The sequence below is a fragment of the Gadus morhua genome, chromosome 10 (genome assembly GCF_902167405.1).
Source record: "Gadus morhua chromosome 10, gadMor3.0, whole genome shotgun sequence".
In the NCBI taxonomy this organism is placed as follows: Eukaryota; Metazoa; Chordata; class Actinopteri; order Gadiformes; family Gadidae; genus Gadus; species Gadus morhua.
Window position 1 is genome coordinate 19,530,126 of NC_044057.1, and position 21,736 is coordinate 19,551,861.

At 42.3% G+C, this 21,736-nt stretch overlaps 2 long non-coding RNA genes across 3 annotated transcripts in view; one reads left to right on the top strand and one right to left on the bottom strand.

The window, feature by feature from the left end:
- Positions 1-14,739, top strand: part of LOC115552874 (uncharacterized) — a 45,635-nt gene extending 30,896 nt beyond the window's left edge. For both annotated transcript variants that reach the window (XR_003978391.1, XR_003978392.1), the window contains exon 4: positions 13,412-14,739. This is a non-coding gene — a long non-coding RNA (uncharacterized LOC115552874). The remainder of the gene's footprint in view (positions 1-13,411) is intronic.
- On the bottom strand, positions 1,311-21,450 carry LOC115552873 (uncharacterized). The gene is made up of 5 exons (XR_003978390.1): positions 21,160-21,450; positions 11,585-11,655; positions 3,200-3,258; positions 2,081-2,159; positions 1,311-1,582 (listed from the first exon to the last, which is right to left on the bottom strand). It is a non-coding gene; the product is annotated as an uncharacterized LOC115552873 (long non-coding RNA).
- Between the last annotated feature and the right edge of the window lie 286 nt (positions 21,451-21,736).

A 21,736-nucleotide genomic window follows, 5' to 3' on the forward strand; every position in this document is an offset into this window, starting at 1 on the left:
CTCTCCCTCCCTCTCTCTGCCGATGTCTCTCTCTCCCTCGCTCTGCTCCTGCGTTGCCTTCTGTTTGTGCTAATGAATGACTTCTGAGTGGAGGTGATGCTGTGAGTGGATCACCGGGGGGATTCCGCATCACATTACTGTTAATGATAATAAAAAGAACAGTCTGTGCTAAACCACTTAGATTTTTTTCCCTCTCTCTCCCCTCTCGCTCGCTCTCTCCCTCTCTTGTCATCCCATATGGAATATGAGGTGAAAAATCTTCTGTTGTTGTGGATTGTACGCAATTAATCAGCTCTATCTGTCTGTTGTGTTTTTTTCCCTCCCGGTTCAATGCCGGTATATTGAATAAGAAAGGGTATTTTGATGAATGGTGCGGCGCTGCAGCATATGGGTTACCCACACCAAGCACACACATAACATCAGGCACGCTCTTGCCTCATGTAGCGCTCGGTCTGAAAACAACGCTCCTCCGTGACCCATTTCAAGTCTGCCATTGAACTCCTGCAACGCCACAAACAACACGCATCGCTCTATCCTTAACGCACACTTGCCACTTTATTGGTTTGCACCGTTTGTTCAGCGACAATAACAATCCATCAGCATTTTAGACGAGGCAATCAGGACGAATGTCGTCGTCCCCCCCCCCCCCCCCCCCCCTTCCTCCCCCTCAGCCCAGGACCCCCCGTCCGGCTTCACGGAGACCGCCGCGGAGGCGTCCCCGGCCCCTCTCCAGCCCTCTCCAGCAGGCCCTGGCTGTCCTCTCGCCGTGTGGCAGGTCAGAGTGGGTCCAGGCTCCCGCGGCCCTGCCGGCAGCCAACACCCCACGCCAGGGCGGAGGGAGAGAGAGCAGCCGGGGTCAATGGCTCTGTGGCAGGCCTCTCTCGCCCGTCCCCCCTCTGTTCCTGGCCCGGGGAAAAAGGGCAGGGATGGCGGTGGCGGCGGCGGCGAGTCTCCGGGAGCATTGATCGCCAGCCAGGCCGCCATTAGCTGGCTGTCAGAAGCCTAAAGGTCAGCCCAGGCCGAGAGCACCCAGCGGCCGCGTGGACGTCCTACGGCGTGGCTGAGTCGTCCGTGCCCGCTGTGGGTCCTCTGTGACTCGCCCCTGTCTGTGGTGGTGGTCCCCAACCCACCGTCTCCTCCCAGCGACCATCCCGTGCTGGGGTCGGGCGCTGGGATCTACCCTTCTTTCTTTTTCTGGTGTGTTTGATGTCGGACACATTACACATTATGGGATGCTTTTAGGGTTATAAGTGGCCCAACAGACAAGGAGCCAGCTCCCCCCCCCCCCCCCCCCCCCCCCCAACAAGACCTAGAAATTGCTTAATAAATGAGTTGACCCCTATTTGTAGCAACGGTGACACAGGGACGGAATTGCGTCAAATTGCTGTCACAGAGGATGGGTTTCTGCATTGCCTTTTTTTACTGCGGTTGAATGACGGCTAGTGCCTGGTGTGGTTTACATTAGCGCAGGCAGCCCTGTGAATGGGGGGATAATTGTGGTGCTAAATGCTTCAGAGGCGGCCGGGATCCATTTCCAAGCTTGACACGGCCAGCGGTGATGGGGAAGGGGCCGTTCCTGAGTCTGTACACAGGAAAACACGGATAAGCTGATTTGTACCTTCTGGCATACATACAAGTGAGCACACGTTAACAAGCATAAACAGACACACACACACACACACACACACACACACACACACACACACACACACACACACACACACACACACACACACACACACACACACACACACACACACACACACACAAGAAGATACAAATTACACAGGCATACACAAACTTGTGTACGCTAAGAAAAACATACACCTCTAATCTCGCTCATTGAAGCCCAGACACATGCACCCACATGCACAGTCCAACGTCCCCTCCTTCACCCACACGCACACACATGCACACACACACACACACACACTCACACGCACGCACTCAAGTACACCACCACGCACGCACACATTCACACAGACACACACACATACAAACACACACACTCAAAGGAGAGACATGATCACACACACACACACACACACACAATCACACACACACAAAAACACACACATACATGATTGTCTCTTGCCCGTCAGGTTGTGTGTTGTTTCTCTTCAGCCATGGAGACCGCATCCTGGGAAATTGAGCGATTTCTGATTGAAAACAGTGGCGGTAATTAGAGCACTCACTATTTGTAACCACTTGGCATTGCATTAGTATGCAAAGCTGGCTGCCAGCTAATCTGGGGGAAACGTTTGTTTCCTTAATTGCCCTCTTAGGACAAAAGTAACGGGGCTGCGCCGGGTGGGAACACAGTGAAATGTTAACGGGCTACAGCGGCTCCAAGGAAGCCTGGTGTGTTCGGGGGGGCAGGTGACTCCCCGAGCTACGAGGTTAAACTCCACTAATGGGCTGTGCACGAGACTCACACACACACACACACACACACACACACACACACACACACACACACACACACACACACACACACACACACACACACACACACACACACACACGGGAACACAACAGATACACACGTGGGGAAAAATACACGCACATAGGCATGCACGAGCGCACGGTCACACAACCGGACACGTACAGGCACACAACACGCATAATGGAACACAGCACACAAGGCGCACAACAGATATATCCGGACACACACAAAGGCACACAGTACACACACAATGGAATACCACACACACACATAAACACACACACACACACACACACACACACACACACAGACACACACACACACACACACACACACACACACACACACACACACACACACACACACACACACACACACACACACACACACACACACACACGTACAACCAGGCACCTAACAGATACACACACGGGCACAAAACACACACACACACACACAGGCACATAAAAGATACATGGGCATATGCACACAAACACAAACAAACTGGCACACACACACACAAAATGGTGGTACACATTGGTGTAGTCACATTTTCTGGAAATCAGAGACTAGGAGTTTATGATGGTATGTTCTACACATGGACTACACATTCCACAACACGTAATGAATACACGTGTGTGTGTGTGCGAGCGTGCGTGCGTGTATGTGTGCATGTGCATGTATGTGAATGTAGAAGTCCTTTAGTGTTATTCTTTTTTGATTTGCCTTGCCTCGCCTTTATTTTCAACTTACCTTTTGGTTCAAGTCTGTCCGTCAACTGACGATGATGGACAGTGGTCCTATTGACAACCCTGTGAACAAAAAGGACATGTATCTCAATTAACGTTGACTCACAGTGCATCTTCTTCTTCTTATGTATACCTTCCATGTACTTTGTGTGGTATCATGTAAGATATCATGAAAAGTATTTTCACTTACAAAAGGATGCCATGTTGATGATGCTATGAACCTGGAAATATGCTAATCTTAACGTAACAGTTTACTTTTTGATGATGACACCGACCACATTGGGATGACTACTTTTATGTTCTTGCAGATTTATGTATATACATCCAGTTAACATTACTTAATTATCTTTTTTTATATCATTGTCATGCTGGTTAAAATATTGCTACTTATGATATATTTTTAAGTAAAAGCATTTGACTTTATTTAATACATATACATCATACATTACCACATTAATGTTTGTTTTTTTACATTAACATGTACAATTAAATAAATACTGATTCGATGCATGTTTTAAAAAATCAAACATTAAAGTTACCACAAGGTTCCACAGGAACTAATCAAAGCATTATTCACCTTCATAACATTTGTCTAAATAGTGTAATGTTTGTATAGTTCCCTTTAAAAGGTCTAGCAGACTGCAGACATAATTCTTAAATAACCCTATATATGTGAAAAATAATGTAAACCTATAAACGCTACTAAATACTCACATAGGCTAGTATAATAACCATTAGAGAGTGTTAATTTTATTGTAGCTGATTGTTGAATAAACTCTGAGTGGAAACAGCAGTAGCTTGTGGCCTTTTGCCATGAAGTGAAAACAATAGACCTGTGTCTGCATTGTATTGTAAACCATTCAATTGAAGTGTTGCCTGTGCAACGGGAACCTTTTGAGACAATGTCATATGGACACGAAAACTGTATATGATATATTCCACACAGAAAAAAAAATGCATTTTTATAATTTTTTTGATCCCAAACTAAATTTAATTATTATTATTGTTTTCGTCTAGGCAACAAAGTAATTGTACAATTCAAGTTTAAATGAGTCATCATCTCGTTCTTACAGCCTAGTTTTGTAATTCGTGCTGTGCAATTAGTAATTCGGACTCACGGGCATTAATTCGGCAATATTTGCTGTTCATGTTATTAAGCCAGTTAAATCGATAATCTAATCTAACGCTTTCAACTCCAAGACACGTGCAGAGAGCACGGGCTGCAGAAGAGTGAGGAGAGAGGAGGAGATAGGGAAAGAGGAGGAGGAGGAGGAGGAGGAGGAGGAGGAGGAGGAGGAGGAGGAGGAGGAGGAGGAGGAGGAGGAGGAGGTGAAGGAGGGGGAGGAGGAGGAAGAGGAGGGGGAGGAGGAGGAGGGGAGAGAGAGAGAGAGAGAGAGAGAGAGAGAGAGAGAGAGAGAGAGAGAGAGAGAGAGAGAGAGAGAGAGAGAGAGAGAGAGAGACAGAGAGAGAGAGAGAGAGAGAGAGAGAGAGAGAGAGAGAGAGAGAGAGAGAGAGAGAGAGAGAGAGAGAGAGAGAGATGGCGGGGGGGGGTGTTAAACTGCTGTCACTGTTTGATTCAGAAAAAAATGAGAATGGAAAAAAAAAGGTTTGTGTAGTGAAAATGTCATTCGATAAATGTGATGATGCTTTGAGTTGGGCTTTTTGCCTCATACGACAATGTCTGCTTGGCTCACTAATAAGCTACTTTTCGTCCCTTAGATGAACGAAATCGAACCTTTCTCGTTTGCAATTGATGAAATATTTGACAGAAAATATACATTTAAAATCCAAAATACTGACTTGCATTCGAACTTAAGCAATGTACGCATTGAGTGTGGATTGAAGATACAACACTTCCCTAAATATGGTAGGTAGATAAGGGTAGGAGAAGGTACAGTATCCATGTGAAGACACAAAGTCCGGTATTCTAGTGACAAGGATTTAAAGTAATTCAGGTAGGCCTACTACCAAACACATAGGGCCCAGGTGTCATCCGATACAGGCTCAAAGTTTAGGATACCTTACACTTGTTGAATTAAATGCCTTGTTACGGATACCTTTTAGATAAGACTGAACAAATATTTTTGCACTTAAAGTGTTTGAAATTTGCTCAAATATGCGGGAAAAGCGCGGCTGCTTATCTTGGCGCACCTATGCCGTACTGAGGAGGCCTGTTTACAACGCATACCCACATGGATCAATGCAGCAAAGCCATATAAATAATATGGTTACACTGTCATTCTGTAGAACAACTTCACAACAAATGCAATATTTGTTTTAGGGCAGATTTGCTCAGTTGACCGCATCAATCCTCAATAATGAATAAGCACTTTTTTATTGGCCTATCGTAGCCCTTTTGAAACCATTACAATGTGGTACAATTATCGGCTAATATTTGATTGCACCTTTTTCACAATATACGCCTAACGAAATTTTGCCTGCATGGTGGCTGTATTTCGGAACGAATTCCAAGGTTTAATTATTTCAATTATGATGCATTGTTTCAGTCAATAAAACACTAATTCAATGTTGATTATAATTAGCTCGAATTATAATTAAAAAAAAATAGACTCAGGATTGACGTTACTTAACAAAAAATTGAAATTATTTTCAAAAGGTTTTGGCTCTCAAGGTTTAACTATCTGCTAATGAAATGCATGCACCTTACAACGAATGTGCGCAGTGAATCGTGGCTCGTGTGTGTATGGCTCGAGACCGGAGAGTGATGACCCGCTGCAGCTGATTGTTTCCTCATTAGGCCGCGCGCGTGCAGGCGCTCTGAACGCTCTCCCCTCGAGCGGCTCTCTGCGGGCTGCACCGTTGAACAGGCCTGGGCTGCTTCATTACTACACAGATGAACAGATCACATTTTAGAGGAATATTTACTCAAGGTTTTGTAAGGTCCAATAATCAGAAATGATCGGTTATAAGGAAGTTGGCTATACGGCGGTGTTTCATCTGGTCGGCATTAAATCAGCCACGACACCCTAAAAAGTTGTAAAAAGGCCTGATAGGATATGGAGCAAAATGTAATTTTTTTAATATCGATACCTATAGGTGTAGGCCATCAATATGATTGTCTATTGACATATATAACTTAACAAAGGCCTAGGCCTATATTAAATAACAGCAGGATAGTAAAATAGCACATCACTGACCGTCAAGCTCTGCCAGTCAATATGCAGGCTTACGTTTTCATATTATTTCATTTATTTATTCAAATTTGGGCTTTTTTGGCCATGTATGCAACATTAAAGAGTTTAACATAAAGGCCTATGCATGTGCGCAGGCCATCTGCTTTAATTAATTTCCAAACAAAAAAGGGTTTAAAAAGAGGTTGGCAGAGAAAGGTACATTCCAACGGTAAATTGAATTTAATCCTCAGTTAAATCCAAAACCTTATGAAGTTGGGACGTCAAGTGGACTGCAGACGTCACGCAGAGACACACGGGTTATTTCTCAGGTGAGCATGGGGGGGGGGGGGGGGTGCAAGATTATCAGTCCTTCATTAGTCAAATATTGTCTTTTTTTATGTTAGAGGTTTGAAAATAAAAAGTGTTACAGGATGCTAAGGGGGGTATAGCTCCTTAGACATCCAAGATGTTTTACATATCCAATTCAACATGTATGTATCAACTATTATGAAACTTAATTCATAGCACATGTCAGAAACATTGTTAATGTATAGCTGCTACACAGATCAGGTTTGTAAAAAGACGTGTCATTGTTGTTGCACATTCTGATAAACAAAGAGTTGAGATTTAGCTGGGCTCATGTTATTCCCATTGAATATCCAGCTAAAATAATCACCATCATATTTCCAATGTCTTCTGTTTTAAAGAGAGCGTTAGGATTTGGCCACCTTTTGCTGCAAGTTTTTTGGATCATTCTGTCTGCCATGACAACTCCCCAGAATTCAGCAGCATTTTCGATTGGTAGTCACTAGGAGAAAAGTCAATCTATGATCTGGCAGCTCTAGTGTCAGCTTTATGCAGGAGAAGGTGACAGAAACAGTTGAGGAAGAGAGTGTGCTAAAATCCCATCACCAGAGACCCTGACATCAAAGCAAACCAAAAGCTGATATTGAGTGCACTTTGAGCTGGCAAGATAGTGTGACTTCAGAACACCTGAAACGTGACTGTCATGTTTATCAATTGAGAAATATTTCAAGAGACGTCGTACGACCCCCCCCCCCCCCCTACCCCCCCCCCCCAATAAATATGAAAATAAAATAATAAATCACTAAAAAAGATCAGCATCATTTGCCTCTGACGGACATTAAAAATACAGATTGATTGAATGACGGGTGTTTGAGACATAGATAAATAAATAAAGACGATGAATCAAGCTGGAACAGAGACTAAACTTGATTTGGGATTTCACTCGAGAAGACGAGGCACTGTCACCCAATGTGTCATCTTTTACAAGCCTGTCAGTTGACAGTGATGGTGGCTTGGGATCCACACTGATCAATTCCCAAACTGCCAAACAGACATAGTTCTGATAGCTGCAGTTTAGTCTGAAAAACACAAACTTTTGTGTGTTTTTTATTTTTCTTCACAGGATTGTTTGTTGGGATAGATGTCGCTGTTCTATATTCAGAGTGACTTTCTCCATCCAGAGCCACAAGAGCAAAAAAGCCGAGACAGCGTTGAATTTAAGATAAACAACCCCCCAAAAAAGTTGGACATGTATTCCAGTGTTTGAAGGATTAAACGTGCTGGTGTTTGTGACCTTTTTAGATCCTGGGTTGGGGAGTAAACCAAGGAAGAGGCAGGGAACTCCTGCCTGGTTGTCTTGTTTTATGTTTGTCTTAGGCCACTATTTCTTAAGTGAAACCTGATACCCAAAGCACTTTCCTCTTCAAAGTAGTCTCCTGTTGTGCTTTGTGGCCACACGAGTGTCAATCTCATACTTTCAAAGCCTCATCTCGGTGTCCATACATTTCACCAAGTGGAGTAAAGGCTTTCATGGCTAGCCTCAAAACAATTGGCAAGGATGATGAAAAGCATAAAGAAGACAATATTACCGTATATTGATCTGCCATTGGACAAAGTATGATGTGCTGTATAACGGTGTCTATGTATAATCAATACACTTAAAGGGATACAATCTCATATATTTATATATATATATATATATATATATATATATATATATATATATATATATATATGAACACTCTTATTTTGATATGCTAAACAAAAGCCATTTTCAAAGCAAAAGTCTCATGGGAAGACCTACGTGATAGAGGATATTCAAAACACCAATAATACGATAAGGAACCCAAGAAAAAACTTGTCGTTCTACCATTCAAGTTTCAAACATATTGGCAGTCTTTTGCATCACTATAAGTCCGCCATTTTAATCCTCAAAGGGCTTCGGGAGCTACTTGGCTTTGCACTGTAGTCATTCCAGGTCACAACCCGGTAGGAAATATAGGCTGCCATGGCAACACAAAGATGGCCTCCAAAGGCTTAGCATAATTCTTCCCTAATAGAAAAATAACAGCGGCAAATCCCGTCCTTAGTGAACTGGCTTATTCGATAGAGACAGACTCCCACCTGTGAAGCACATAGTTGCCACACCAATGCACCAGGACTACTATAAGATGAAAAAGGCGCCATCTTTGGACAGGAAAGAGGGGGGTTTTGGGGGGCTAAGCCCAAGGCAGTATCCCTCTTTTTATTAAGCTGAAAACAACCCAGAGATTGCCTGTTGCTCAAGGGTTTCTCAGGCCGGACTCAAGTTGCCAAATTAACCATACTTACTGCAAGGGATTTTAAAGTGCGAATGCAAGGCTATGCAATTACATTCTGCAAATATTTCTGCTAAGTCATTGCCTTATACTTGGCTGAATCTAAAACTTATTCAAACTAATTTTCAAAATAGAACTGTGTTCCATTTGAGGCCTTTGTGAATATTTAATGATTCGCTGGCGGCGTGAACATAAGTCAAAGTTGGAGCTTTTTATACTTATTCACGCACTCACAAAAAAAACACCAAAAAATCTGTCCTCAACGCACTCTACACTACTTCACTCTCTTGCCAGGTAGCAGGAGGTTTGAGTCTTATCACTGGGTATCACATCGAAAACCACACAGTCGCCATAGAGAGAATATATCCCCAGCGCAATGTAGAGTGGAGAGGCATGTACGTATCAGCCACTTCTGTAATACATCCCTCGGTTGAATCACTAATCAGAAGCAAAATCCAACTAACAATGCTGGAACCGCTGTGATGGGGAGCTCAAGTCACAGGCTTTATGATAAATGAAATCAAGGCCTGTCAATGCTGGTGATTGCCGAATCAAATTACTGAATTATAATGTTTGAAACTTCCTGCTTGTAGATCTGATGGTTCAACCTGAACTCAACAGAAGACAGTGTCATGCTTTGAAGCTTTGTCATCTTGTTCGGGATGCTGCCACTGCCACTCATTCTTTTGTTTAAAGGTACAATTAAACACACCAGGGACATTTCTGCTACCTCATCCCTGATATCAGGGTGATTCACTCCCAGTTCCTACAAGCGTCAGGAGGAGAAGGCTGATTAGAATGCAGCACTGGGTCTATGAATCTATATGTCTACTAGACAAACAAATAATATGTCAGGGATATCTGGTTCTGATATGTTTTAATTCCATTGACGAGGGTTATCTAACATCCCGTCCACTGTCTTCACAAGTTGTTCTGTTTGATGTGATAACCTTAAGGGTGAATTTTTAGTGTTCAGGCAAAAGTTTTTGTCATGCAAATGAGTGCTTGCCAGCTTCTACGTTTTATTCATATCGGTTAATCTTTTCGCTGTGGGCGAAATATGCAGAGTTAATTGATTAATATTCAAATTCCCATTGTACTACAGATGATTAATGTGTTATAGCCACATATTGTCACTAAGGATGGGTTTTCCTTTACAAGCCATAAAAAAAACTAGCATTGCTGCTTATCAGTAGCACTGATCGATTGATTGCACTCTTGACACATTCTGTCCTATGGGTGATGTAACGAAGTCTTTGTACTGAGGTCCATGTGACCAGGGAAAAACGATGCCATTAAACCAACACCGACCAGAAACCACATCACTGACCGACGGAACGGGCCGGACGTGCATGCTGTGTTCTCCGGGAAAAAATAACAAGAAAAAAAATAGGTGAGGCTCTCATAAGCCTCTCCACTTCACAGCCCTACCCCGAACACCTTTCCACATCAAAGGCACCCCATCTGAAAGATTCACATCTTCAGGAAAGAATGGCCTCTGCCGAGATGTGGACACCTCTGGTCTCATTTAGCGTGCTGTGTGTCCCCTCCCCCTTTCTCCAGTTCCCGCGCGCAATGCGCGGTATGGCGCGGCAATCTGGGTGAGATCACAGGAGAGAGAGGTGCCACGACTTTAAGGGGGGGCCGTAACTGCGCATCTTACTAGGAGCCTCACAAGGCTTCCATTAAAATGCCGTTCAATATGCCGGTCAGGGCTTTCAAAGTGCTGCACAACCTCTAGGCCTCGACAAACTCAAAGGGCATCAGTGCACGCATCATAAGGGGAATATGGCCCCCATTAATTTAATGAGTCCAGGGTATTAGTATGCCAAAGCAAACTGTGAAGTCTCTGTGTCTTTTTCTCTGCCCCTCATCTCTCGCAGAGTTTTAAGGGGAGATCCACCAACTTGGGAGTGACAAAGGAGAGTGGGGAGAGAGGTACACGCGTCTAATCTGAGATCAATTTCCAGCTGTCAGTCTTCAGAGGGCAATTTCCCACAGTTAAGATCTTGGCCCGGGCTGAAAAACACAGATGAGGAACGAAGAGTGGAACGTTTACAGTCATCAGGAGAACCATCATGGCTGCGATTGCTTTCAAGGAAAATAGAATCAGAACTAGTCGGATATAATGGGCCGTAGATGGGAGCCTGTAGGCATATTTGCACAACACAATTGGACTCACACTGGGTGCAGTTACAGTAGCATTGTGAAGTATTTATTTTGTGTCTACATCATTGTAACAGATCGCCGTGCTTGGTAAAGGCCGATGCAGTAATCTATGCACACAATGCAAAGAGATACAGTCAACACTGCGTTTGCATGCAAAAGCAATCACCTGTAGGAGATTATATGGGGCGGATGTGAAGACAGTGCAGTTGGCCATGCGACCCTTAACCAGGAAATATCAGCTGCTGGAGCTAATTAAAGGCATAGCAACACACAGCCCAGTGGAGGGACCCACATCAAACGCTGCGCAACGTGCCAGTCTGGAGTCTCATCTTTGGGATGCCGAGGCCCCCTGTGAACCGCACTGGAAGCATGCTGGGCCCTGGGCCTGACCCCAGAGCTGAGGGGGGAGGCAAAGAGGGTCAGGCAAGCTGTGGGGGGGGGGGGGACCCGGGTCAGACTTACCTGGGCTGCGTATCTGCATACCAAAACCTGGGCCATGTGGCTCTGGTGGAGTTTGGCGTATGGTCTCTGACCTGCACAACAAAGCAAAAGAAGAAGAGGGCAGAGGTCAGAGATCGGGAGGATGCCAGTAGGTGGGCCGGGAGGAGGGGATCTGGGGGTATGGGTATTAGTAGAAACACAGATGCATCGACTGCACAGGATCGCGAGGCCAGATACACTCCGGCCAGGGAGAAACACAAGCGCCGTCTGCGTGCAAGCATAGTAAGCCTCATCTCAACATGTTGACTGAGTTGAATATTACTTCCTACTACCAGGGTAATGTCACAGGATCAAATGTCATATTGCACAGCATCAGGCTATTTTGAAACCCGATCCACGCTCCTTTCCATAAAATAATGATGACGATGATTTCCCTGATCCATAAGATGGAAGCAGAGATGACACTAGGCCAAATAATGAGGGTCTGTATCTCCAAAAACAAACCTGAAGCCTGGGGAGGAAGACTCTCTGCTTTCTCTTATGACTTGTTGTGCCTAAGAGATAAAAGGGTAGATCTTTGACCCTCTAAGGCGTTCCTCTTTGCTTTGAAGTAGACTGCCGTAACACAATGTGTACGTAGGTAACCAGCCAGGAAGCCATGCACAGAATCAAAGTTGTTCAGGAACCACGGTTTGCCTACGCTCGGAAGCGTCGTTGAGGACTGCAGAAATCAAAGACACCACATCAACCTCTCTTCTCAGTTGAATAATCTTTCCTCTTAATCTTTTCTCGCTCTCTGTTTCATCTGTTGCATATTCCTTGTGTCTTGTCAACGTTCTTGTTTGATGGAATGGTGTTTCCGTAAAGCCCGCTATTATGACTCAGGGCGTTTCTATGACTCATCAACAGATCCTATAGCGATGGAGAAAACAAAGATATGACAAAGATATGAAAATAATCCCCTTTCCATGTTATCTGCACCCCCTGAATGCTCTAATCATGGTCGATCTCCAACTCTTCATCCACAAGGTGTACCTTTCCTTTACCAAGATCTCTTTAATGTGCATGAGTTGATTCGTCCCCATTATCCGGTCAAAGGGAAGATGGTGCCTTGATTCAACACAGAAGGGTGTGAGGTTTCTCTTGGTTCCTGCTAGTGATCATCAGCTACTTGAGGGAGGATCTGGCTCTCGTTAGGGTGAAAGTTAGGCATGGGTGTTGCCGCACTTGCGGCAAACTGTGGCTATGCTCGCTGCTATTCAGCGAGGCCGACACCGTCACAGTGGGCTTGACAGCATGACGGGAACTCCTGGAGGGTGGGGCCCCCCATCACCCCCCCCCCACCCCCTAACCACCCCCGTCTCCACCTGCCTCACGCAGGCCTGACAAAATGTCACGCAGGGACATACACGTGACAGATTCATCCGCAGAAACAACGCTGACAGGCGCCGGATGAACACAGCATTGTGCCCGTCATCTCGAGGGTGGCCGTGCTTCCACCCAGGTACACCACAGACATGGCTGCCAATTTAGCTTCTGTTGATTGGATGCTAACCATTTCAAGAGTTGACAAAGGAGCTGCGTTCAAAAGCCGGTGCGTGTTGCCGCTGCCCCGGCCGGCCTGCGCTCCCTCTGTTGTTGTGTTAAATAGAGTAAAGGGCACTTTCTGCTTTCAAGTCTTTACAGCTTCATTCTCAGAGTGACTGTTTGCGTTGGGATGTGGCGTCTCAATCTCTTTACACACAATTCACTGCTTGCCTCCTCTCTCTCTCTCTCTCTCTCTCTCTCTCTCTCTCTCTCTCTCTCTCTCTCTCTCTCTCTCTCTCTCTCTCTCTCTCTCTCTCGCAGGTTCCTACAAAGTGTGTAATCAGCAGATGTCTCCATGGGGCGGCCCAACGCCACTTGGGCATACCCTGCCTCTCCCCCTCCTCGCCAGGTCCATTTTGGCTTTTTTTCTCTCTTTTTTTTATTGTATGTTTATTCTTTCAAGCCGAGCAGCTATGTTGATTAGGCTCTTAATGTGCCCCCAGGTTGTGAATTCTGCTTTGCTCAGCCAATGTGCATCCATATGCCCAAAAGGAATGCTCAAGTCCTCTTAGCATAGGACACCCTATCATGCTATACTGATTTAAGCGAACAGATGTTAAATAATTCAACAGTAATTTTGACCTTTATGAAGCGGAAGACACGGCAGTGGAAGGTCAAAGAACTCAAAGAAATCGCCGGCCCTTGTTCAGTTCAATAATAATTGGTTTTGCAAATATATTTATTTTTCCCGAAATGTCTTTGTCCAATCCAAATTTTCCACAGAATTCCAAGAATATGATACGCAATCCACATCAAGCATAACTCAAACTGAAAAAAGAACAGTTTCATAATGATACGAGATAAAAGGATACAAGATAATTCAGTAACTAGGTAATACCATGATCGATATCAATATTACATGCAGTAGGATTGTTTGGTATGAGTGTCGACCCGGTCAACGTCCGAACAATCTACCATGCTTTGTATGTTTTAAGGTAAACTACAACCTTAGATTTTTTTAACAATTACAATACAAACAATAAAATAAATATAATTTGACACTGGATGCGTTTCATTGACACCGCCTGTTCGCCTTCTTCTACTGAGATACAAACAGTTATTTTCATCCATAACATGATGAAAACATTAAACAAGCAAAGTAACAAACAGAAATGATTAATTAATGCTGCGTATTCATTACAGAAATGAGACTGTACACATCATTTGGAAAAACATTATCGTATTTTATCTGGGGTCATAAAAGTCATGGTAACTATTGTTATTTTATACAATAGCCTCGTGAAAGTACAGACATGTACATGCCATTACATTTAATGTAATGTTTGATGGTGATGACTAGCAATTTATTTTTTATTGTATAATTGGCAAACATAATTTTTATGTAGTGCATGCATAAATCTAAACAGTGTGTGCGTGTGTGTGTCCGTTTATGTGTGCGTGTTTTATGTGTGTATTGGCTATGTATGTATTAATGTGCGCTAACGTATATGTGAGTATGTATGTGTTTGGTGTTTCTGTTTGGTGCGAGTGTGTGTTGGTTTATGTGTGTGTTCGCCTGTGTGTATCTGTGTGTATTGTGCAGTTGATGATATTTGACTTGTGCACTCTGCAAGCATTTTTCCTCCCCGTTCGGTGACAGATTGGGATTTAATAAAATTATATCTTCACAGTTGTTTTTCACAGGTCTCGGTGTTGTGAAGACAGGGTGCGATATAGCACTTCAGATGAAGAAGAACATGCGAGTGCAGGTCTCTTGGCTTCACTTTAACTTATCACATCCTTCTAGGGCTAACCTGGGATTCCATGAAACTAAACAATCTTTGAAACCATGTGTTTTACTGGTGTCAATCAATTCCCAGACTCCTTGGTATGTCTAAAATGTCTACCACAAATTTTGGCAGAAAAACAATCCTCGGAATTGAAATGCCTTTGAAATTGTTTGGTACAGCTTGCTCTGGAGACTTGTAGGACAGTGTGTTAACTGAGGGAATTTCTAAACATAGATTGAAATGAATGCCTCCATTTCAATTACGGCCATGGGTATACCAAAATATCTATAAATATGTACCCACGCATCACAGGGCAGCAGGCTCCAATATAAAATGACCACATCTTGTTGATGTTGCCGCACTGCACACATCAAATTGTTGGATTCTTATTTGCAATATACATAACTGTGCAATTGATGCATTGATGTATTTCACAAGATCAGGAAAAGCGGGATGAGTTTGAAGCTTTCAGCCTCATCCTATGAGTCTCGGGCTAGAAAGGGGGTTCTCCAGGCTCCCCAAATGCTCATTCAATGTTAATGTTGCATTAACTAGCTAAGGCAGCGCTAGATGTAACTGGGGAGCCCCGACCCCACCGGCGGCCATGTTCTTTTCTCTAATTTGGCTCTATCAAAAGGCAAACTGCTTTACAGCGCCTCCTGTGGCTCCAAGGGTGAAAACGTTCTGCGTCTCATACAAACTTTTCAGCTCATAGATTAAAAGGTAAAAACAACAGTGTTGCTCAGCATGTTCATATTTTTGACTATTAAGTGTGTTCATTATTTAGTACAATATTCTATGATATCTTGCCCCTCCCCCCCACCCCCGACGACTGTGCTGAAATATTTAGGCTCTCTCCAGTCTTTGAGTGTGGTCTTTGAAAATGTTTTTAAGAAACTTTGTCAAAGACATGCCAAGTGTTTGACTTCTGGGGGAAGTGGGAAGCAACGTAGGCTTTTCTTTAAATTAAGTTGTCACACCTGAATGCTATTATTATGTAACTTTGCGGTTGGCTGACACCGGTCTATACTGCAGGTACTCAAACAGACTCTGACTTGTGTGCCCTAGGAGCGGAAAGTTTGAGGTCTTTGTCCCAGAGGAGCACACTGGAGCGGGGGCCCGCATTTGAATGACTTGTGCTTTGGTTTGGGGCACTTGTTCTTACCCAAAGGAGCCTGTCCGTCTTTAAAGCCAAGGCTTAGTATGAGGTGGGGAGCAGCGGAGTGGTGAGCGACTGCTGCTGCTGGGGGTGCCCATGCCAGTCGTGCATGGAAACTAATAAAGACGCATAGTAGCGAGACCCTGCCGGTCCACCAATAAGATATCACCATAAACAAGCTGCAGGACATTGGCAGTCAGTTCCCTGCTTATATAATAGTGACCCAATTTTCTTCAAAGAAACATAGCACAAGCCGCTCAGAAATGACAACTCTTGGTACAGCAAATATTCAAAGCGAGAACAGGTTTTGCTTGTCTTTAAATTTCATCATCACTGTTGATATTAGCGATTTGATTGCATCCCCCAGTTTAAGTGATGACTTTTTTTTCTGCCATAATGATTTGCATAATTAGTCATATAATTAGCAATCAAATTTCTGTTCACATGTTAGTGCTCTTTCCTTCCTTGATGATAGCAGCAATTTTGTTTTAGCAAAAACATAACCCAAGCTAAAGGTTAATAAAATACCTCTTTAAAGGATTATCCAAGTATTTCAAGCTGTATAAAACATGTAGTATTAGAAATAGGTGACTCTTTAGTCATTTCACCTTAGGAAGTGCTATGGACAATCAATATTGAACAAATATATATTAATGGAAGGGTCACGTATTATAATTGAATATAAAGCATATTGTGATAGTCCAATAAGTTATACAAGGTATTTCATTTGTACGGATGACTATTATTTGATTGCTACAGAAATCATTTCAATCTATCAATTCAATGTACTATTTAGTTGTACTTATCTGTTGCAGTGTCTTTAAAATCAGAAAGGCAACACTCAGTTAAAGTATAATAAGTAGAATTGGAAACCGGCACGGCCAGTAAATAGGGTAACCTTTTTATCATGTGTTTGCCTGTCAAAAACATGCATTTAAGGTTAAATGTTTATTGGATAGTTAATTACAATTTTCTTATATTATTCTTAAAAATAAATTAGCAACAGAAATCAGCAATAATTATGGTCAACATAATTCTAGAAGGATCTGTGTTGTAATAGTGAGTTGGTACTTTTAAAGTGAAGTACATTGAATAATGTCATCATCATCATGAAGCATGAGGTTGCCTATTCTGACAGTGTGAAATCAGATCTGCCTTTAAAGAAGTTGGACCTGCTCCCTATTTATGCACCTATTTTTTTTCTCGTCCACTAGATGTGTTTCAGTTGAGAAATTCAGAGAACTGTAGAAATATTTACAGAAACAAGAGACCATCGGTTTACTTTCTTTTGAGTGACCACGGTAATAACCTGGGAAAGATAATAGTTTGAAGTGCTGCCTTCATGACGTGTATGTCAACCTTGCAGGCTTTCACCTTGCATATGAGAAATAATGCTAGCCACAAAAGGCTTAGGTCAACATTATTTTCAAGATGAGTGCTATTGATATTGTTTCCTTCAATAACATAATTAATATTCTCTCCTCTTCATCTCATTATTGTATTTTATTCTACTAATAATCAATACATTTTTCCTCATAAAGTCTCTATATTTTTTGACAGATTTGACTTTAAACATACATTTAGGTATATTTAATAATTTGTTGAAACATAGTACAGCGTTTTACAGTGAAGAAACGGCTATAGGCCTTTTTTACATCTTCATCCTACATTCACATTTTTCCTAAAATTATTAATTCCAATACAGCATTTATTTTTTGTTAATCAATGAGGAAGTAGCAGAAAAGGCAGGTAATTTCAATTTGAGTCATTGAGCCGACATATGTTCAGGTTTTCTATTCTCTTAATAACTAGTGGTTTATAATGTCATCATTTTGATTTGAGACAACACTTGCCTGCATGAATATGATTGTTAATAATGTTTATCTAATTTGATTTAAATAATAATTGGTTATAAAAGTAATTAGACGCTTGAGCTGTGGGTTTCCTTAAATGTAAAGCCTAGGAGTCTTTCAATTGATAGTTTTGGATTTAATATGAATATGGCATTTTGTATGCAAATCAAAAACAGGATGGCAATTGAATATTGTGTATGGCAATGATATGTTAGATAAACATTTCATATAAATGTTTGATAATAAAAAGTAGAGATAAATTTCATCGTCATAGAAAAGGGAATTTCAGCTTGATTTTGACCCATGACACGAAAAATACATATTTTCAACTGAAAGAAAAGTGGAGAAACACACTCTTTCTACACAAATGGAAAAGGTATTGCTCAGCATAGTTTAAAAGTTTTAAAGTGTATGTCATTAGAATAGTACTCACCAAAACAATTATCGAGCAATTATACATATTCCATTTTGATGATACAGTTTGTGCAAGATGCCATCTGTTTAAAAGTTTGCAGTTAAATATTTGTAACTGTTCTTTTTGCAATTGCAAAACTTCCACGACATCAAACGAAAGACAATGCTATCACTTCCCTATAACATCTTGGCGTTTAATTGGGACAAAATACTTTCCTTCTAGGGGTGCTTTGTTTCTTCAAGGGCTGTTGACGATTTACCGTCATTATAATCAAATATGTACGGAAATCAATGAGTTGGGATCTAAAACTGTAAGACAAATCAGATGTTTCTCTGTGATTGAAATGTGAAACATCATATAGTTAGCAATGCTAGAACTCACCATATGTTCCTCTGCAAAGAGGATATTTAGCTGACAGCCGTGTGTCCCTCCAATACATGTCATCATTTATTATAACTAATTAATCAATTGATTATTATTATTCATTTGTATTATCGTTCTAGTGACCACTTGGCAGTTTTAGGTAATTGCTGTTACTTAATTGACTGACTGTGCTGTTATGAATACTTTGTTCGATGTTAAACGATGCATGTTAAAAACTATTCTCAAAATCACAATATAGGGTATAACCATTATCTAATAACCCACCTTGAGAATGTTAAAACAACAAGTTGAACATATTTTGAACTGTTATTCCCCTCCCCCTCCGATTCACCTCATAATCGACCATCGAAAACAACTGGTAATGGAAGTTATCCTTTTCCTTTCACTCTCTTTAACAAAGCAAACCATCTCCAACATGTTTCCCAAAGTTAACATAATGCATAATGAGAATAAAAGGCCAAAGAATTTTTCCAGTTTCAAACTTTGAAAGCTCTCAAGTACAAACACTGGAAGAGACTTTCATATGAAGAATTCACATTTGACTCATCTCTTATCGCAATATTCGAGGTGGAAATATTTATGCAGCAATCATTCCAAAGTAATTAGCGCGATAGTGAATCCAAAATGTACCATACCATGTTTTCAAAATACAATAACCTATCTGTGTTTTTATATCAATAAAAAGCCAAACAGACTAAAATAAAATAAAGCTATACGGTGACAAATTGTAGAAAAACACAGCACAAATGGCGGGGATGATTAAAATAAATTATTGCCCATTTTTAAATGAAGATTAGGTGCTAATTATGGTATGATATCAATAAGGTAAAAAATATAAAATTCACATAGTAATTAGTAAAATTACTAACGAATTGTAGATGAGCATTGAACATTGAGTCAGTTCCAGCTCCATCTTCTTCCTTCCCTGTTAGCTTAGCAACAGCGGCCATTTTGTCCGCATTGACATTGATTTCACCACATTTGCCCCATGACACGTCAATTTCGCTTGAAAGTTAAACCATATTATATATTCCAACAAATAGTGTAATTCATGATTTTTACCTCGACATTTCTTGAAACTGAAACTCTCAAACAACGTAGGTCTACAACATACGCATTATAGCGTGCGTGTGGCGTGTATATGCTATAGAACAACGCTTCCACAGCGTTCTCACAACGCTGCACAGAGAATCAAGTATCAGCAGCGGGGTCTATAAACTATGCCTACATGGTCAATAAACACACATGCACCATACCTTACTGTACATATACACACACACATGATCTCTCTCGCTCTCTCTCTCTCTCGTTCTCCTTCGCTCTCTCTCTCTCAAACGCTCACACACACACACACACACACACACACACACACACACACACACACACACACACACACACACACACACACACACAAAAAACACACACACACACACACACACACACACACACACACACACACACACACACACACACACACACACACACACACACACACACACACATACAGACACACACACACACACACACACAACAACAACAAGGAGCTGCTCAGCATCGTTGGAGCCGCCCACTGGCGTTTCCACCGCACGTCGTAGATAACCATCTTGTACAGAATGTACAATGAGGACTTCCCGAGGTCACCTTGAATAGTTCGCTCCACCATGCACCCAATGACCAGTGTCATAGTCACGGACAACGAACCAGAGCGTAACAGCTCATCTAGCAACTTAACGGCAGTGTTTCAACACGCTAGCTTACTAGAACATCGGAAAAATTGTGAACAAACGTGAAGTGATTTCTTCAGGTTTTTTGTTTTTTTGTTTTACCCTATTTGTCCGAGGTGCCTCTCTTCCGCCAAAGAGATGCTATGATGGAGGCAACAAATGATGACTCTCATTGAAGTTATTTTTACTTTTCCAAAATATGTAATTTACATATACACTATCATTTAATTATTGGTCCTCTAATTAGCAAGCTTTTCCCCCTACCTCCTCAGAATATTTATTATATTTTTAATCGTGTGTTTCATTGGTGCCGTGCGGGTTTGGCTACCAACAGAGTACTATAAAACATCATTCTCTTTTTATCCTTATTTTAGAACGTGGCGGACACAGGCATATATTTACCACTCAGCATTCAACATGACTTCCTTTTTTTGCGTTAAACTGTTGCGTAAAACCAACTGACCACGGGCATATATTGAAAAAAAAAACACAAATTAAAAATCTCCTCCTAATTGCGTCAAGACATATAAAACCAAGCAGCCTTACAATGTGTCTCAATGCGACATTTACGGCTACAAAACGAAGGCCCCTTTTCAGTCCACCTCACACTCCCCATGTGCCCCGCCGCCCCCCAGCACCTGAATACTGTGTTCCTCCTGGAGATATATCCTGTCTCCACTTCCATGCGATGCACATTGTTTCAAGGCGCTCTTAGGGCACCAAAACCCATACACAATTACTCACCTCTGAATGGCTTCCACACGCTGATCTGCCACCACCCAACCTCTCCGGTCGCTCGGACGCCGGCCTGGTGTCCTAAAGTATCCCAAGGTATGGCCCGGTGTTGAAGGAGAAATCATATCTGGGGAGTGAGGCTCCGACACTGGGCTTTTTTGTGTTTCCACCGTGCTCCCCTGACCACCCCGGGTCATATAAGAGAGAGCAAATCCTTTTTTTTTACGGGGTTGAGAGTATGAATCCGGAGTGCTACATAAATCGTGAAGGCCCGGTGAGGTGTAGGCTGGGCACGCCATGGGAGTGGCAGGCGGCTCTATGGTGAGGTTTTTGGGGAAGGATTATGGATTGAGACGTACAGCTGGGAGGCTAAAGTTACACTTTTCATTACCACTTCTAGGGGGTCTCAGCAGCTTGGAGACCAGGGCAGATTTAAGAAGACCCCTCATTCTCTCCCAGGCCTCCAGGAATAATCCTAATTCTGGGTGCACATATTTCACCTGGGGATAATTGCTGTTGCTGTGGCAAGGAAAAAATACAAAAAAAACACCATGGCTGAAATATAAATATATATATGTGTTTGCAG